The sequence below is a fragment of the Epinephelus fuscoguttatus genome, linkage group LG4 (genome assembly GCF_011397635.1).
Source record: "Epinephelus fuscoguttatus linkage group LG4, E.fuscoguttatus.final_Chr_v1".
NCBI lineage: Eukaryota > Metazoa > Chordata > Actinopteri > Perciformes > Serranidae > Epinephelus > Epinephelus fuscoguttatus.
In genome coordinates, this window is record NC_064755.1 from 9813863 (window position 1) to 9833869 (window position 20007).

A 20007-nucleotide genomic window follows, 5' to 3' on the forward strand; every position below is an offset into this window, starting at 1 on the left:
ATATATATATATATATATATATATATATATATATATATATATATTAATTTTTTTTTTTTTTTTTTTTTTATTTATTTATTTTTTTAACCGATGGATTTCCAGATTGCAAACCTGGTAAAGGTACCCTGTAGAGCTATATGGAGTAATGTTTTAATGAGCAGATGCCTGTTTTGTTGTGTATTAGTTTGCACAAGAGGACGCACATTGACGCACATGAGGAAAGCTTTATGCAGGTTGTTAAGACTGAAAAAAACAACTTTGCAGATGTTAAATAAAGAAAGAAGTTCTATTCACCTTTTTAGGCCTACAGGAAGCACTGAATAAAAGTGAAACTTTTTTAACAAGAAAACTCCACAGGATACCTTTAACACATTGACGTGAACGCTAAAAGTGCAACATGGTCAAACAGTGGAGGCAATACAACACTTACAGGTGGTGACCTGAGATGATTACGGACTTTGAGATACTGGGGATGTAGCTGGGGTGGAACTTATATGTTGAGGACTTGTCTTTTTTAGTCGTGAAATGTTGCAGACTTGTAACTGCTTAAAAAGCTGCAGAATTCTCTAAGGACCTTACATATTAGGAAAACTCAGATAATCACAACCTTCTGGAGACATTGAAATGTTAGGGAAATGATGTAAGGAAAAAGCAGAAGAGATGAATTAATTTCCTGTTATCCTTAAGGGTTTCAGTATGCTTGAAATAAACAAATTTGCATGATGGCGTCGTCCAATGTGTTCATACCTGATCCAAAAGCCATACTCAAAGACAGCGCAAAAATCATATCCTCTGTTGGCTGCATCCCACTGTCTCTCCAATCTCTCTCCAAGAACTCTGTGGCTGTGGCGAATCTTTGTACTCTCAATACAACTGAACTCTATAAATTGGGATGATTGTGCATACATTCCTACAGTCTCTCATTGAAGACATTCATATGCTGCACTTGGTTGTAAATGCAAAATGTGACATAGATAGTTGTGTGTAGACTGAAAAAAGAGACTTGTCACTTATGCACACCATTTCAGACATTTATAGACAATTCGACAAGCACTTTGTTGAAGCATACTGAGTCTTTATAGGCCTGCATGTGTTTAAAATTAACAAGTTCATACAACATGCCGAAGTTGTGTGAAGAATTACAAGAGAGCTCAAACCCCATCTGCCTTCTCACCTCTGCACATCTGGCCAATCGCTGCATAAAGAAGACCTCATTGTAAGATTGTCTCTGTTTCAGAAAGTCATAAAGACTGTCAGATGCCCCCATAAATTCCAATGCAGAATAAGTGTTAGGGTTTCAGATACTGTTTGAGTTGATGACTTAACAGACACTTCATTTGAAGCATACTGACCCCTCACAGACACCATGGCTCTGAATAGTTAAAATCATTGGCTCATTGTGGATACAAAGGTTACACATCATGTCCTTGGTGCATTTTAACTCCTTGTTAGAGTTTTAATAAGGTACAAATTATAGTTTAAATATAAAGCATTTTGCATTCAAAATCCAATAAACAAGAGATGTGCCACATTCTTGGCCCTATGTGTTCATTGTGGTATTTGGCTGAAAATGTGTCTTATTAGCAGTGACAGTGTGTGCAAAGGACATGGTTAAAAATTTCAATGGAGGCATTACTGAGACTTGCACTGAAATCAAATTAAATGAATGTAAAAAAAAAAAAAAAAAAAAGGCAAGTAGACTGATCTTTGGGGCGGGTGAGTTTGACACATTTACAGTACAAAGCCCTCGCGTGACTCTCTGTCCTGTTCACAAGCACAAGCACCGACCCCCTATAAGCCCCTCTATTTATCTGCCACCCATTATTTGGGCCAGCATGTCCCTTAGATAAACTAAACAGAAGTTTGCAGGCCACAGCAGATTGCAGTATCAGAGGGGGCATTGTTGTCTTGTGTACTGTCTGATTAATGTACACTTCGACAACAAAAATGCAAATTTGTCATGCCAGTAAAGATGTACTGTAATGAAGATTTGGATTGCATCTGGGATGACCGGGACTGGACAAGAAATCAGGGAAAGCGAGCGTAGTAGTAGTGCAGGGGGGGTTGTCAGTCACAGTTTTTGTTTGGAACTTGTCGGCTGACAGCTCAATTAGGCCAAATTTTAATTAAAGCACGAGGGAGAACCCGTTGGGCCCCACTTTCTCTTCCTAATATCCTCCTCCTTCGCCCTCCCTTTCTCTTGCCCTGAAAGGACGAAAATGGTCAAACACACCCACACAAACAGCCATGTTCGCCCTCTGATGATGACTCATCTCATTCTAATAGGAAAAGAAAACTGGCTTTTGTTTAAGGGGGAACGAGGGGCCACGGTCCTCTAAACAAGACTCAGTGAAGTGGGGATCAGTCAGATTAAATGAAAGAGATTAAGTGAAATGAGAGCAAACACTGGAGCAGGGAAGCTGTAAGGACAAAAGCAGTGTTAGTCAAAAGAATAGAAAGATCGATAGAAAGCTTTTATTGTCATGTTAAACTATACAATGAAGCAAGTGCTGATTGGTGCAGTAAGAAGACACAGGAAAACACAACAATAACAAAACAAATATCTACAGCCGACAACACAAAATGGATGGATTTGGTTATTGCACTAGTATGAATGTAATTGTTGCACTAGATGTACAATACAGGCCAAAAGTTTGGACACACCTTCTCATTCAATGCGTTTTCTTTATTTTCATGACTATTTACATTGTAGATTCTCACTGAAGGCATCAAAACTATGAATGAACACATGTGGAGTTATGTACTTAACAAAAAAAGGTGAAATAACTGAAAACATGTTTTATATTCTAGTTTCTTCAAAATAGCCACCCTTTGCTCTGATTACTGCTTTGCACACTCTTGGCATTCTCTCCATGAGCTTCAAGAGGTAGTCACCTGAAATGGTTTTCCAACAGTCTTGAAGGAGTTCCCAGAGGTGTTTAGCACTTGTTGGCCCCTTTGCCTTCACTCTGCGGTCCAGCTCACCCCAAACCATCTCGATTGGGTTCAGGTCCGGTGACTGTGGAGGCCAGGTCATCTGCCGCAGCACTCCATCACTCTCCTTCTTGGTCAAATAGCCCTTACACAGCCTGGAGGTGTGTTTGGGGTCATTGTCCTGTTGAAAAATAAATGATCGTCCAACTAAACGCAAACCGGATGGGATGGCATGTCGCTGCAGGATGCTGTGGTAGCCATGCTGGTTCAGTGTGCCTTCAATTTTGAATAAATCCCCAACAGTGTCACCAGCAAAACACCCCCACACCATCACACCTCCTCCTCCATGCTTCACAGTGGGAACCAGGCATGTGGAATCCATCCGTTCACCTTTTCTGCGTCTCACAAAGACACGGCGGTTGGAACCAAAGATCTCAAATCTGGACTCATCAGACCAAAGCACAGATTTCCACTGGTCTAATGTCCATTCCTTGTGTTTCTTGGCCCAAACAAATCTCTTCTGCTTGTTGCCTCTCCTTAGCAGTGGTTTCCTAGCAGCTATTTGACCATGAAGGCCTGATTCGCGCAGTCTCCTCTGGTGACTTGGATGAACTTATCCTCAGAAGCAGAGGTGACTCTTGGTCTTCCTTTCCTGGGTCGGTCCTCATGTGTGCCAGTTTCGTTGTAGCGCTTGATGGTTTTTGCGACTCCACTTGGGGACACATTTAAAGTTTTTGCAATTTTCCGGACTGACTGACCTTCATTTCTTAAAGTAATGATGGCCACTCGTTTTTCTTTAGTTAGCTGATTGGTTCTTGCCATAATATGAATTTTAACAGTTGTCCAATAGGGCTGTCGGCTGTGTATTAACCTGACTTCTGCACAACACAACTGATGGTCCCAACCCCATTGATAAAGCAAGAAATTCCACTAATTAACCCTGATAAGGCACACCTGTGAAGTGGAAACCATTTCAGGTGACTACCTCTTGAAGCTCATGGAGAGAATGCCAAGAGTGTGCAAAGCAGTAATCAGAGCAAAGGGTGGCTATTTTGAAGAAACTAGAATATAAAACATGTTTTCAGTTATTTCACCTTTTTTTGTTAAGTACATAACTCCACATGTGTTCATTCATAGTTTTGATGCCTTCAGTGAGAATCTACAATGTAAATAGTCATAAAAATAAAGAAAACGCATTGAATGAGAAGGTGTGTCCAAACTTTTGGCCTGTACTGTAATTATCATTTATAAGTATGAACATGATTATTGCACCAGTAATGTAATTACTGTACAAGCAAAATGCAATTATTGCATGAGTATGTTTGTAATTATTGTCTAGTATATAAGTAATAATTGTATTCGTATAGATGTCATTATTGCAGGAGTATGAACATAATCAATGCACAAGTATGAATGTTATTATTGCACTAGGTGTAATTATTATACTAGTATGAGCGTAATTATTGTACTAGATGTAATCATCATTTATTTTATGTTATTGTTATTAATTATTTATTAATTATTGTGCAAGTATGAACATAATTATTGTGCCAGTAATGTAATGATTGTACAAGCAAAATGTAATGATTGCATGAGTATGCTTGTAGTCATTGCATGAGTATAAAAGTAATTATTGTATTAGTATGAATGTCATTATTGCACTAGTATGAACATAATTATTGCACTAGTAATGTAATTACTGTACAAGCAAAATGTAATTATTGCACGAGTATAAAAGTAATTATTGTACTAGTATAAATAGTGGACTTGTATGACTGTAATTATTGCACTAGTATGAATGTTATTATTGCGCTCGTATGAATTTTATCATTGCCCTCCAAAGTCATTGAATTGTATGTGAGGGATCATTCAATATTTGTTGAAGATATAGTGCACTTATGGCCAAGGGAATTATTGTACTAGTACGAATGTAATTATTTCACTAATATGGATGGAATTATTGCACTAGTATGAATGTTATTATTGCACTAGTTTGAATGTTATTATTGCACTAGTATGGATGTAATTATTACACCAGTATGGATGCAATTATTACTCTAGTATAGATGTAATTATTGCACTCGTATGAATGTTATTATTGCACTCGTATGAATGTTATTATTGCACTAGTTTGAATGTTATTATTGCACTAGTATGAATGTAATTATTGCACTAGTATGAATGTTATTATTGCACTAGTATGAACGTAATTATTGCACTAGTATGGATGTAATTATTACACCAGTATGGATGCAATTATTACTCTAGTATAGATGTAATTATTGCATTCGTATGAATGTTATTATTGCACTCGTATGAATGTTATTATTGCACTAGTATGAATGTTATTATTGCACTAGTATGAACGTAATTATTGCACTAGTATGGAAGTAATTATTACACCAGTATGGATGCAATTATTACTCTAGTATAGATGTAATTATTGCACTACTATGAATGTTATTATTGCACTAGTATGAACGTAATTATTGCACTAGTATGGATGTAATTATTACACCAGTATGGATGCAATTATTACTCTAGTATAGATGCAATTATTGCACTAGTATGAATGTTATTATTGCACTAGTTTGAATGTTATTATTGCACTAGTATGAATGTTATTATTGCACTCGTATGAATGTTATTATTGCACTAGTATGAATGTTATTATTGCACTAGTATGAACGTAATTATTGCACTAGTATGGAAGTAATTATTACACCAGTATGGATGCAATTATTACTCTAGTATAGATGTAATTATTGCACTAGTATGAATGTTATTATTGCACTCGTATGAATGCAATTATTGCACTAATATGAATGTTATTATTGCACTAGTATGAATGTTATTATTGCACTCGTATGAATGCAATTATTGCACTAATATGAATGTTATTATTGCACTAGTATGAACGTAATTATTGCACTAGTATGGATGTAATTATTACACCAGTATGGATGCAATTATTACTCTAGTATAGATGTAATTATTGCACTACTATGAATGTTATTATTGCACTAGTATGAACGTAATTATTGCACTAGTATGGATGTAATTATTACACCAGTATGGATGCAATTATTACTCTAGTATAGATGCAATTATTGCACTAGTATGAATGTTATTATTGCACTCGTATGAATGTTATTATTGCACTAGTTTCAATGTTATTATTGCACTAGTATGGATGTAATTATTACTCTAGTATAGATGCAATTATTGCACTAGTATGAATGTTATTATTGCACTAGTATGAATGTTATTATTGCACTCGTATGAATGTAATTATTGCACTAGTATGAATGTTATTATTGCACTAGTATGGACGGAATTATTTCACTAGTATGGATGGAATTATTGTACTAGATGTAATTATTGCACTAGTATGAATGTTATTATTGCAATAGTATGAACGTAATTATTGCACTAGTATGAATGTTATTATTGCACTCGTATGAATGTTATTATTGCACTAGTATGAATGTTATTATTGCACTAGTATGGAAGTAATTATTACACCAGTATGGATGCAATTATTACTCTAGTATAGATGTAATTATTGCACTAGTATGAATGTTATTATTGCACTCGTATGAATGCAATTATTGCACTAATATGAATGTTATTATTGCACTAGTATGAATGTTATTATTGCACTAATATGAACGTAATTATTGCACTAGTATGGGTGTAATTATTGCACTAGTATGAACATAATTATTGCACTAGTATGAATGTAATTATTGCAAAAGTATGGCTGTATTTATTGCACTAGAATAGATATAATTATTGCACACATATGACTATAATTATTGCACATGATCCAGTATCTTTGCCCTTCAAAGTCATTGAATTGTATGTGAGGGATCATTCAATATTTGTTGAAGATATAGTGCGCTTATGGCCAAGGGAATTGTTGTACTACTATGAATGTAATTATTTCACTAGTATGGATGGAATTATTGTACTAGATGTAATTAGTGCACTAGTATGAATGTTACTATTGCACTAGTTTGAATGTTATTATTGCACTAGTATGAATTTTATTATTGCACTAGTATGAATGTAATTATTGCACTAGTATGGATGTAATTATTGCACTAGTATGAATGTAGTTATTGCACTAGTATGGATGTAATTATTGCACCAGTATGGATGTAATTATTGCACTAGTATGAATGTTATTATTGCACTACTATGAATGTAATTATTGCACTAGTATGAACGTAATTATTGTACTAGTTTGAATGTTATTATTGCATTAGTATGAATGTAATTATTGCACTAGTTTGAATGTTATTATTGCACCAGTATGACTGTAATTATTGCACATGATCCAGTATCTTTGCCCTCCAAAGTCATTGAATTGCATGTGAGGGATCATTCAATATCTGTTGAAGATATAGTGCGCTTATGGCCAAGGGAAACAAACAGTTCTGTGCTCAGTCAGTGCTTTGATGGTCTTGTTGTGCCTGCCACATGGCAACGGGTCAAACAGGTGGTGTCCAGGATGAGAAGAGTCCTTCAGAATTCTTTTGGCTCTGCAGAGGCAGCAGGAGCTGTAGATGGAAGATGTCTTACACAGAGGCCAGATGGCAGCTGATGAATTTCTGTGTGGTATTGATGACCCCAAGAGCTCTCCTGTCTGCCACTGAGCAGCCAGCATACCACACTGAGAAACAGTACACCACCGCACTCTCGATGATCTTGATTTCAATGTGAAATCTAAATTTTACAGCATGGCTCTAGAGATGGCAATGTTGGGCTGTTGGTCTAATGGCCAATCATTTACGATCACCATTGGCTCACAGGTGTTTTCCAAGACTGCTCAGACGCTTCACCTCGAGAAGTGTTCAAGTTCCTAAGTCTCCACATTAAAGTTCATGAGTTGCAAACTGATGTATTCAGTTCACTATTCACCAAAAATACAAGCATGTTGAATAAACACATTCTTTAAGTGTATTAACACACAACACTGCAAAGGTTTGTGCAAAAATCCATTGTGACCCCCTGACTTTTTCTAGCTCCCCCAAGTTTTTTTTTTTTTGAAAAATGCCTCACCAACTATTTTGATGGATTGCCATGATATGCCAAGATATTCATGTTCACCTCAGGATGAATTGCAGTCACTCTGGTGATCCTCTGACTTTTCATGTAGCATCATCATCAGGTCAAACTCTGACGTTACTTACTCAATACTACTATCATCAGCATCAGCTTTGCCTTGTGTTTAAATGCTAATTACCTCCACCAAGGAGGTTATGTTTTCACCGATGTTTGTTTGTTTGTCTGCAAAATAACTCAAAAAGTTATGAATGGATTTTGATGAAATTTTCAGGAAAGGTGGATAATAGGACAAGGAACAGATGGTAAAATTTGGTTGGTGATCGGTTGAAGCAAAGTGGATAAAATAATTATTAAAGTCTATCTTCTGACAGCCTCAGCAGCAATTCAAATTTCTAAAGACGGTGAAAATAGCGCCATCTAGTGGCCAGAAAGCACGTCTTGTTCTACTGCTAAATATTAATGTAATTCTAAAGTTGAAATTAATGTTCTGTGTTGAAAAATACAAAAAAACATTATATTCTGCGTTGGTACAAAATAAAAATGAAACAAATACACCACATTGTCTCCATGGTGAAGGCATACATAACCTAATAATGATAGTGATGCAAATAACCTAATTGTGATGCAGGCTGCAAAACCTGATGCAGAGGGGGAGGGAATATCACTTACTTAGGTCTGCAGTCTCTGAGTGTTTTTCTAGTTAGCAAATGTTAGCATAACGATCGCTCAGCCCAGGCCTTTACCTGATAATACAACAGATTATTGTTAGAATGAAGAAGATGATAGCGACAAGGATGGAAGAGCAGCTAACAGTTGAGGGGTGGGTGTCAAATTGCTCTTCTGCTTTAGATTAAAAACTGGAGCAGCCGAGATGAGAGGGATTAAAATTTTAAACCAGATGGAAAAACAAGCTGTGATCTTGGCAGTATGGTTCTCTGCCTTTCGTGTGAGAGCAGGGAGACCTCACCAAAACACTGACGAAGCTTTTAGTTTGTAAAAAGCCGACGCACCACATATTGACTTGCCAGGCCACACCACAAGGCGCAGCCAGACCAGCTGACATACAGACAGAGAGACTGTAGTTTAGTTCGAGATATGACGTGTGTGTGTGTGTGTGTGTGTGTGTGTGTGTGTGTGTGTGTGGTCCCTTGTGAGATATCATCTTTCCCTGGCCTGGAGAGTCAAAAGGAGTCATAGCATTGTTGGAAAGGGGGACACCAAGGTAATCAACCCATGAAAGCAGTATCAGTTTAATAACAGCTGCCTGTATGCTTGTTGCTGTGGAAATGATTGATACAGGCTTACACACTCCAGAGGCTTGTGTCATATCAGCGGCCAGCTTTGAGGTCAGGGAAACACAGTCACAACTCTCAAGTCACGCTATCTCCACCAGGGTGTGTCCCGCAATCACTGACACTGCAGTAAAACACACTCGTAAACACAGATGTATGCCAACATGTCACACGCAGTAACTCAATTATAAACTAATTGGTTCAAAATGTGGTCTTGTAAAGTGGTTTAGGGCGAAAGTGTGACAACAGGGTGAGAGTATATTTTAGCACACCTGCCATGTTTGGAAGAACATAAGTGGACGGCTCGGTCCTTTCACCATGATTCACATTTCTAGGAGGACAGCAAAGTAAAAGAAAAAAAGAGCTTTGTTCCTGCTTGCCTGTACTCTATTTGCTTTGTCTCTCATCCAAAGATGTAGGTGTTCTCTATATGATATTCAGAGCATGTTTATCAATCAGAGGTTGTCTGTGCACAGCTCTCAACATAGAGGTGGCTTAGCCAGCAGCGAGTAGCTATCAGTGCTAATAGTCCAAACATTGCTAATAACAGCAACAGTCCTGAGAGGCCTAACAGAAGCCCCTTTTACACACAGTTTGTGCTACAGAGTTGCTACGAAGTCCCTTCTTTATTCCGCCTTCCCACTTATACACAGCACTAAACAGGAGCAGCATCATGCCACCTCTGTGTGACTATAAACAGCATGTTAGCATTGCTGAGGCAAAAGAGGCGTGACAGGTGCCAATTTTCGGAAAATTCCAATAAAATTTGGGCTACATCCGGATGGAAACACTACTGGCTTTATATAGGGCCATTACGTTTTCAGGTTTTTGCGGCAGCCACTGTGGTTCTCCTACACGCTAGGCACTCGGAAAAAGTTTCAGTTGGTTGCAATTTGCAATGTCACCACTAGATGCCACTAAATCCTACACTAGACCATTAAAGTCAGGATCTGTAGCAGGCTGTAGTAGATGGGAAATATGCAGTGTTCTTGGAGTCCTGTATTGTTATGAACTTGATCTCTTTGGTTAGATTGTAATGTTAAACAGAAATCCTTTGATGATTTGTTCTCCAATTTTTTTCACGTAAATGGTCGATTTGATACCTTAAATATGGATTCATCTATACCCAAAGTACTTCAAAGCTCTGTTGTTTATCACTTCAAATGTCCTGGCTGCTTGCTGATTATTACAGACAAAGCTGTTTGTAAATGCTGTTTACTTTCTGTACTAAGAAACCACCCAAGACGACCCAGCAATGTTGTGTATCAACATTTAACATCATGCAATGAATTTAAACATGTAACTGTTATGAAACTTCGGCTGAGTTGTGTTTGGAGAAAACTCTTGTGGGTACAACATTCAAAAACACAAGAAATAAATACTGGGACATTTTATTTCTTAAAGTAGAATGCAAATGCTTCTTAAAGAGGAATCTGCCCATGGTGACTTTAGATTTTCTCTAAACAGTTCAAACAGTGGTTTGAAAGTTTCTGAGGAACTGTTGTTTTTTTTTTTTTTATTGCAAAATGTCAAATGTCTGCTGTAAAAAAAAACTGCTAGCACACTTGATATTTGCAGATCGTTTATCATTTGACTTTTACAATGAATTTGGAAATTATGTTTTAAAGTTTTCATGCGGACACTGACCAATTAGTCAAAATGAATTAACGCAATATGTTGCACGTTCATTTTATGTTTAATAGTAATAGCTGTCTAGTGTTCAGCAGGTTTGAACAGTGTGTTGTATAAAGACGAAACGAGTAGCTGGACATTTTGAGAGTTAATGTGAAGTAGGTGCCAGGAGATGATGAGCTTAGCATAGCATGTCATTAAAACTAGAAACAGCCAGCCTGGCTTTGTTAAAAGTGGAAAAGAAAGCAGCTACCAACACCACTCACAAATAGAGTGCATCAGCGTTTAATATGCCAAAGCAGAAGTAAGTGTGTCCCTGGTTCTCTCCTCAAAAAGCCTATGGGACTTTTCCATTGGATTTTAAATTACTGCAGAAAATAAGCTCTGTGGCAAACAAACTTATGATACACGTTTTGTTCAGCAAGAAAATCTTCAGAAATGAACACCACTTCCTTTCACAGAGCGTGATTGTACCCAAATGCAGCACTCAGAGAGGCAGGCAGACAGTTGGTAATGACCTTTATTGCTTACACAAATATGCAACAGCTCTGGGGATCTTTGGATTTGGCTTATTTGAAGTTCCAGCGGTGAGTGAATGAGACGAGAGCAGGCAGTCTGAGAGCTATGAACTGCACCGTGAGTGCAGGTGGGTCTCTTGGGAGGCTGGCAGTGGAATGAAGACCCAACGTAGCTAGCCGAATTAGGAGAGCTGAGGTTAGCAGGACTGGTGTCACACCATGCAGCCACAGAGCCAAGCAGACGAGAACCAGGAAGGGAGCAGGCAGGAATCGGAGTCGGAGACAGAAGGCTGAGGTGATTACCAGGGCAGAGACGACAGGGGCAGATCAGGAACGGACAGGGTCTGTACCAGGCTTTCAAGCCAAGAGTGAGTGCTGCAGTGTCTTGCATGAAGTTGAAGAACAACCTGGCAAAGAGTTTGTGTGCTGGCGAGGCTTTTATACCAGGCTGATTGGCTGATACCAGGAGCAGGTGAGGGAGAGAAGCAGACTGTGACACGTCCGTGATTTTTGAAGCGCAAGTACAATCACCAGAAGTAAAAAGGCAACATTAGGCTATGAACAACCTACAGCATGACTTAACGGTGCCACCACGACAAGGCTGAACAGCTGCGTGTGGCCCAATGACGTTCTGTAGTCTCATTTAGCCACTTGTTAGCAACTGCCTTTTTAAAGACACATAAAGGCTTCAAAATTTAAAAGTAGGGTATTTACTGACGTATTTTAAGTCGTGGATCAAAACATGAAAGTCTCTTACGCTTGTGTTAACCACAGACCTTATTTCAGGCATCTGAGCAAAAACACATCACGTATAACACAATGACTTTGAGACAATGGAACCAATAAGTGCAAAATGTTGACTCATTTCTGGGTTTGAAGACTCATTCCTGCACCACTTCATCAGCACATTATATGTAATTTGTCACTTGTGACGGGAAAACAAACAAGATGTAATGTCTTATTTAGGGAGCTTCAGAGAAGTTGGCACGTTCCTCTCTGGGGTGAGCCATGTCGGCTGTTTCCCTGCTTCCAGTCTTTATGCTACAAAGATCTCCTGCTTGTTCTATCTTAATACTTCATATTTCCTACTCCATACTTCATACAGACATCTTTATTGGACAGTTTGACAGTGACGAGACAGACAGTAAATGGAGGGAGAGAGAGGTGTATGACCAGGCGCCCAGGTAGTGCATCACACTTTAAGCCAATTTGACATAATGGTCAAACTGTGTAACTGCAACTTCACGTAAGCCACATGTTGCCATTGGGCCCATAAAGACTTTTTCCAATAGACCTACATTGGGAAACAGATATCTGTAAATCAGTGGATAGTTTTTCTGAGCTCAAGCCCCTGTGAAATGATTTGTTTCACAATCGGGATTTGATCCTTTCGATCCAATAATAAGTCTAGAAGAGTCGCACAATGAAGTCATTTTATAAACAATTAAGTTCACAGAACGTGAAAGTGGTAGTTAGCCACTTGGCCAGCGAAGTCTCTTGTGCACTTGCTCTATGGGCCCAATGACAATGGAAGATCCAGCGAATGTTATAACTGGGGAGTCAAACTTTTTTGGCTTCATGAGCCACTGAGCAACTGTCAGGAATGAACAGAGCCCCCCTCCAGCGCTGTATCCAGTTCTTTTTATACATCCATAAGTATGATATATAGCAAAGATCCCTGGCTGGAATCAATCCGGCGATGTTATGGTTATACGACATGTGCTGTACTGTAGCTACTTAAGTTAAGATTAGGTTATATTAGGGTTTAAAATTTCAGGTTGAATATGTGACTGTGTTGTTTAGGCTAGCTGTGACTAAAAACATGGCTAGTATAATTGAAGCTGCAGTCATTTGAACCTGAAGCAGGAGGCTTTGTGATGACCCCCCTGACCTGGAGTGAACCCAAGGAACTCTGAAACTGCTGAAGTGGAATGAACACACAACGAGACAGAAAAAGAACATTCATGGAGAGAGAGGGAGAGAGCGCAGGCAAGAGGATGATGACATGCTGCGTGGTGCTGTGGCTTCTGGTGGTGTTCTGACTGATTCAGAGTGGCATGTTGTTTTTTCTTCAAGTTCAAAGGCTTCCGCTGCTATTCAGCCATGTGCCCATCACAGCCTCCTGCATCATCCCCGCGCAGACACCCTAACAACTGACAGCCGAATTAAAAAAAACAAAGAAAAACATGTCACATCAGTTCCTGTTAGTATTGGATGTCAGGAGGCAGGGATACTTTCTTTTTCTTTTTTTAATGTTTGTTTCAGCTGTCCATTTGGTGGAAAGTGAAACAAGTCAAGTTCTACATTGAGTCCTTTCTCTCAGTAAAAAGTAGATAATAGATATGATTTCACTGCTATTGTCTTTGTTTCCAATTAGAAGTTATCACTCCTTAGTAAGGATGATCCATTATTATTATTCAAAACACATGCGCCTTTTTCACAGAAGACTTTTTACTTGTCATAGCGGGAAAAGCACAGATATATTTAGTGATGTTAACAATGGTCCCATTACATTATAGTGTGTTCTTAACCATCACCAGTTAGCTAGCACAGTGGTTCTCAAATGGTGTGCCGTGATGCAAATCCTGGTTTGCCGTGGGATTTTGTGACAACCACACAGTATTATTGTAATATTCAACTGGGCCTATACAAAAAGTTATGGATGAATTTTTCAATTGACTCTATCAGTATAGTGAACACACCCATTTCCTAATAAAGAGGCGAACTCTACCTTAAAAACTGTAATTTAATTCAATTTAATTAAAAAATAATTCACAGGGAACCTATTGGTCATCGTTCTTGTGAGGGAATTATAAGTGTGTAACACACCACATTATTTTACATTATCTTACATTAGTTCCTGTTTTAAAAGATGTAAATGGTGCTTTGATGTAATTTTAAAAAGTTTAAAATGAATTCTTGAACCATTTTGTTAATAAATATTTCACAAGTAATGCTTACTTGTCAATTAATATTTGATTTAAGTAAATAAAAACAAACATTTAAGATGCAAAAAGAGAGATAGCACACGTTATAGAAGTGATTGTGTACAGATATACATACAGGTGTGCCTTGAGATTTTGGCTCACCCTTTGGTGTGCCTTGGGCACAAAAAGTTTGAAAACCTCTGAGCTAACATACACATTACAAGAGCCTTAACTACTGTAGCTCAAACAAGTCATAAGGCACTCACTCAACAAATGTAATGCCATTTCTGCACGGTTTTCTCCTGCTAAGTGATTGGATGCTGTCAGATTCCAGAGGTCCAAGTGAGGTCATAAGTCCCTAAAGTTAAAGTCCAAGTCAAGTTGCAAGTCTTTTTTGATTTTGTCAAGTCCAAAGACATTAAATTTGTGACTCGAGTCCATAACTCTGGTATTTAGGGGGTATGGACAGGGATAGCTCTGTGATTAAAGAGGGTGAAAGTAGTGACACTAATACATTCTTTCTGATTGCACCCTGTGCCCAAGTGAGCCACAGGGCACCAACGGACTCTGGCCACGAAATTACCAAAAGTGTGTTTGGCATGCTCTCTATGCACTTGGCAGGGCGCACTTGACTGTGATCTGGTCAATGCGTGAGAGCTGGCCTGAGTAACAAAATCAGCTCCCTCTTCATAGATAGCACCAGTGCTACAGTAAGAATGCTGTTCTATTTATTTGCAAGGTTGTTGTTGGTCTCACTGAACTACTGAGTATGTTTGTAGCATTCTCTCGTCAATTTGCCCACGCTGGCTATAGGAGATGTATTCTATAAAATAGTAGGTAGCATACACTAATAGTTCAGTATATTATTATGTCAGTATGACATTCACTTGAATGCGGTATAATTCCTTCAAACCACACCATAACATTACCACTGATTGTGTATTTCATTTTACACTGCTGATATATTATGGGACAGTGTCCAACCTAAATGTAGTTCTTGAGTACAAAATTACTGTATCAAGTTTAAAGTTTAAGAGCTGTAGAATTTACATCTGTCATGTTAGAAATACTTGGTAAGCACTGAGTTCATTGAGTTAAAAGTAAATATTAACTTTCAAATTTACACAATTAGCATTCCCCTCTTGCCGTATTTGCAGCAACAGAGCTGCTTTCTGCTGTATTTTTATATGTTCTTAATAATAGATATCTAATATAACAACCTGTTCCTCCTGGCTGAGGTAGGCTTTGAACCTGTGTCATGTTACAGGCCTCGGGCTGAAGTCAGACCACAACACACATTAAGTGATTTAAATATTTCTCTGTTCTCTTTATTGACCCATCTCTCAAACACTCATTTATCATTCTTACATTTCCAACCGTTCACAGTAAAACTGTTTGATAACACATTCACATTCAGTTTTCAGAAGCAATGAAAACTACTATACATCATTTACATGAAAACAGTGGCTTAGTTCAATTTGCAAAATATCACAGCATCCTGTCATTTTTATTATAATTACATAAAGATTATTACATAAACAAATTTGTTTTTGGTGTTAAAGTCACAAAAGTAGGCAGTAAATCCAAGACAGTTCTTAGGACATATTTTCACATCTTCTGGACACATGCAAAAATAATGATAAAAATATTAAATTTGAGCAAGCAAACAAACCAAACTAAATAAAATGACAATATATAAAACTGTAGTTTTTCTGTGACACTAGAGGCAAGTCTGCTTCAGGTGTGTCTTCAAAACACAAACCAAACAATATTTTTGCACATTTTAGCATCCATTTATTACACGACACACACACCACTGGCCATCATCTACTGAGGGACATCATGATTAAAGACATCTGAATGCACAAGATTTGCCACAACGGCACACTTTGAACTCCTTGAGGTTTTAACTGCAGTACTGAAACACAACTGGAAACAAACTGGGTCTAATTTGATGCAAGTTTCCAGAAATCGAACGCTGATTTGTCCACTGTGGTAAGATGAATAAAAACTAATGGCTGCCTGGAAGGAATGAATGCACATTTAAGACTTACAGGGAAAAAAAACAAGCTTCAGAGAATTACCACTCAAGTAAACATGATTTGCAGGTAACGAGCTAAAATAAAAAATGCATGAACACCAGACCCTTTCAGGTAAACACCCACTCTGTATCTGCATGTATTTAAAACCAAACAGCTGGAAGACTTCACAGAAAAGCATTTTAGAAATGTTAAATATCGGTAAGAACGCAGTCCAGTCACGTCAAAGCAACATGACATGATCTCTGTATAACATCTCATATTCTCTGAGAGCCTCAAGATCTACCAGTGGATAATCTGTTTCCAAATATATAGGTTCTCATCTCACTCCCATTCTATGGTTGTGAATTATGTGCAACTGTGGACGTCAGAGAAGCATTGGGACATGGGAGAAAAGTATAAAATGAGTTGTGAAAGTGAGTTCACGTTTTTGCTTTCCTGTAAAGACTTTGTTGATTTTGAAACTTGACATTAAAAGACAGAAGCCCTTTGGCGTGGTTTATGTCTTACAAGAAGCACACACAAACACACACAATCTTGTACTTCTACTCCATTGAGGACATTCACTGACATAATACATTCTCAAGCTCCTTACCTTAACCTGAACTATCACAACTCAATGCTTAACCCTAACCCTTACCCTAATCTTGAACTCAACCAAATTCTAACCTGAGCCTTAAAGGAATACTATGTATCACGTTGAACTCATAATTCATGAAGTAAACTTTCTCACATGGTGAACAAAGAATCCAAAACAGATGAACATTCTTCATGAATTGAGGTAATCAGGGTCCAAATTTAACACAAGCAGAACTATATTAAAACATTTGTTTAAAAAACTTTCATACACCTTGTGCAGTATAATTCAAGTCTCACTTATCCAGGCCAACATATGCATTTTTGCTATAACCTTACAATATAAAACACTTCAGCCTAGAGCCTGTGCCCTGAGCATGCGCACGCTCGTGCAGAGTTCAAACACAAGCACCTGCTGAGGTACACTTCTCAGCCATGTATGAGACAGTTTGTACTAATGTATTTTGAATTGTGAGGTTTTAGTAAAAATGCATGTGTTTGGGAAGTACTGAGCATATGACTGGATAAACGAGACTGGACTCTACTGCACGAGTTGCATGAGAGTTTGTAAACAGATGTTTTGATATTGTTTTGCTGTTGTTAAACACAGTCCCTATTTGCTTCAATCCATGAAGACTGTTTGCCTTTTTTGGATTCTTCCCTCTGGAGCCATGCCAGGAAAACAAAGTTTTCTCCATTAATTCAAGGTAACACATAGTGAGTGGCTATCCAAGTGATCAGTACTCCTTTAAAACCACGCCTGAACCCTCAAACCTGTATTTAAAAGGTCTGTTAAAGGTGAGGGCAGGTCTAAATGTCCTCACTTTGCGAAAATTTCCTTACTCTGTATACCTGACTTAAATCTTAACCAACATGCTGTTACATGCAAACACAGCAAAGTACAAACTGGACTTTTCACCCCACAGCAGCGGGGCATCTCTAAAAATTGTTTGCTCTCTCTCCCGAAGGCAAGTCTGTCTGCAAATAGATCTACTGTCTGAACTCAAAGTCATCATCCAGTGTAGCCTCAGCGCTGAACGCTTCAGCACCCAAAGTACATATATTCAGTTTTTCTATCCATAGTCTGTGGATGGATTTTGTCACCAGTCTTAACATGAACACACACATACACTAACAAATGCGCACACTTAATTACGGGTCTGCGTGTTTTTGTAAACAAAAAAAAAACAACAAACAATGAAAAAACAGAAAGGCAAAAAGCCACAAGGTACATGGAATAAAACAGACATTTTTCTTCCAGTGAGTTTGCTAAAACAATGAAATGCTATTACCAAAGTCTACGGAAGACACATATCAGTCTAAACACACATGGTTGGCTTCTTCACGCAGGGAAAAAATCATAAGACCTGTAATATGGTTTATAATCATATTCCCTCAATAGTTAAACATATCACAGGTTTTACCTCAGTAGGAATTCATATAATTAATGGCTTCACTTCCAAAAGTTCCCTAAGACGACTCCAATCTCAACCATGTGCGGTCCCTTTAACAATCCAGTGCTTGCCAATGCAGCAGTGCTTTACAGGTTAAAAACACACCCTTAGAGGTCCCAGCAAAGCGCAGTTTCTGATTTGGTTAGACACAAGTCATAGGCACTGGTTTAGTTCTCAGTTGCAAAGAGAGCAAAAGAAGTCCTTTCGTTAAATATACAGAATGTCTGTATGTATACAAGATAACATGCATCTGCAAAACTTGCAGGGAGCTGCAGGTTCAGCTGTCACCTCTCTGTAGTGCAGCAGGTAGTGTGGGATGAACTGTTGCTAGGGTCTCTTGTGACTGCAGCAACCTACGAAACAAAATGGGATATATTATTCCCTCCATTGGACATGCAGTTTAAAAATGTCTTCAAGGTTAAGTTATGCTGATTTTTTCTAATCTCATAAAAAGACTAAAACCAACAATGTGCGACCAAAAACATTTACTAAGCCTGTCTGTGGCCAGCAGTCCAAACTGAGCCATATTTGTTCCTACCAAGACATATACAGTGGTGGAAAAAAGTTTTCGGACACCCCATGCATTTGTAAAATATTGCATTAAGAATCACTCTTAGGTCTTCAAGTGCAATTTCTTTTAGTACAGTCACAGCCAAAATACTAAATAAATCCTAAAAAAGCCATTAAAAACTTAAAATTGATTGGTTCCATAAAAATACATAAGAAATTTTGAGTATTGGGTCATTTTGGTACCAGTGATGAAGGTCGTTCTTTTTATTAAAAGACACAATTTTTGTTGCCAAGCTTCATGTCTACATAAAGCCAGCACATTTGAAAGTTCTTCAGACACAAAAATGGCTAAAACAAGGAACCTAACGCAGGAAACACGCCTGAAGATAATGATTCTCAGCCAGGAAGGGTACAGCTGCCGCCAGATAGCCAGGAAGTGCAGATGCAGTCCTTCAGCAGTTGGATACACTCTGCAGAAATACAGACGAAACAACAGCTTGGAAGACAAACCAAGATCTGGGCGTCCAAGGGTTTCTTCAGCAAGAAATGACCGCATCCTGATCCGCATGTGCAGGCAAAACTGCCAAATGACATCACAGGAGCTTCAGCAGCAGTGGTCAAACCAAACTGGTGTCCAGTGTTCCACCCGCACTGTACGTGGCCGACTTTTAGATCATGGCGTAAGGTCCTACAAGGCTATCAAGAAGCCCCTGATCAATGAGAGACAGAGGTTAGCCCGGGCCGTTGGGCCCAGGCACACAAGAACTGGACAGCCAGGAATTGGAAGAAGATTTTGTGGTCAGATGAGTCCAGTTTCCAGCTTTATCTTCCTCCTACTAATGTGAGGGTACGCAGAAGGCCAGGCGAAGCATTATCTCCAGCATGTACAGTACCTACTGTCAAGCATGGTGGAGGCAGTATCATGGTATGGGGATGCATGAGTGCTGCTGGTGTTGGTCATCTCACTGTCTGTGATGGCACATTGAACTCTATCAAGTATTGTACCATTCTCGAAACCCACATGCTCCCTTCTGCGCGTGCACTGTTCCGTC

At 38.5% G+C, this 20007-nt stretch overlaps 1 protein-coding gene across 2 annotated transcripts in view; it reads right to left on the reverse strand.

Annotated features, from left to right (window-relative positions):
• Positions 1-18169: 18169 nt before the first annotated feature.
• vps9d1 (VPS9 domain containing 1) overlaps positions 18170-20007 on the reverse strand; it is a 54698-nt gene continuing 52860 nt past the window's right edge. For both annotated transcript variants that reach the window (XM_049573718.1, XM_049573717.1), the window contains one exon: positions 18170-18798. The gene's annotated coding sequence lies outside the window, so the exon portion shown is untranslated. The remainder of the gene's footprint in view (positions 18799-20007) is intronic.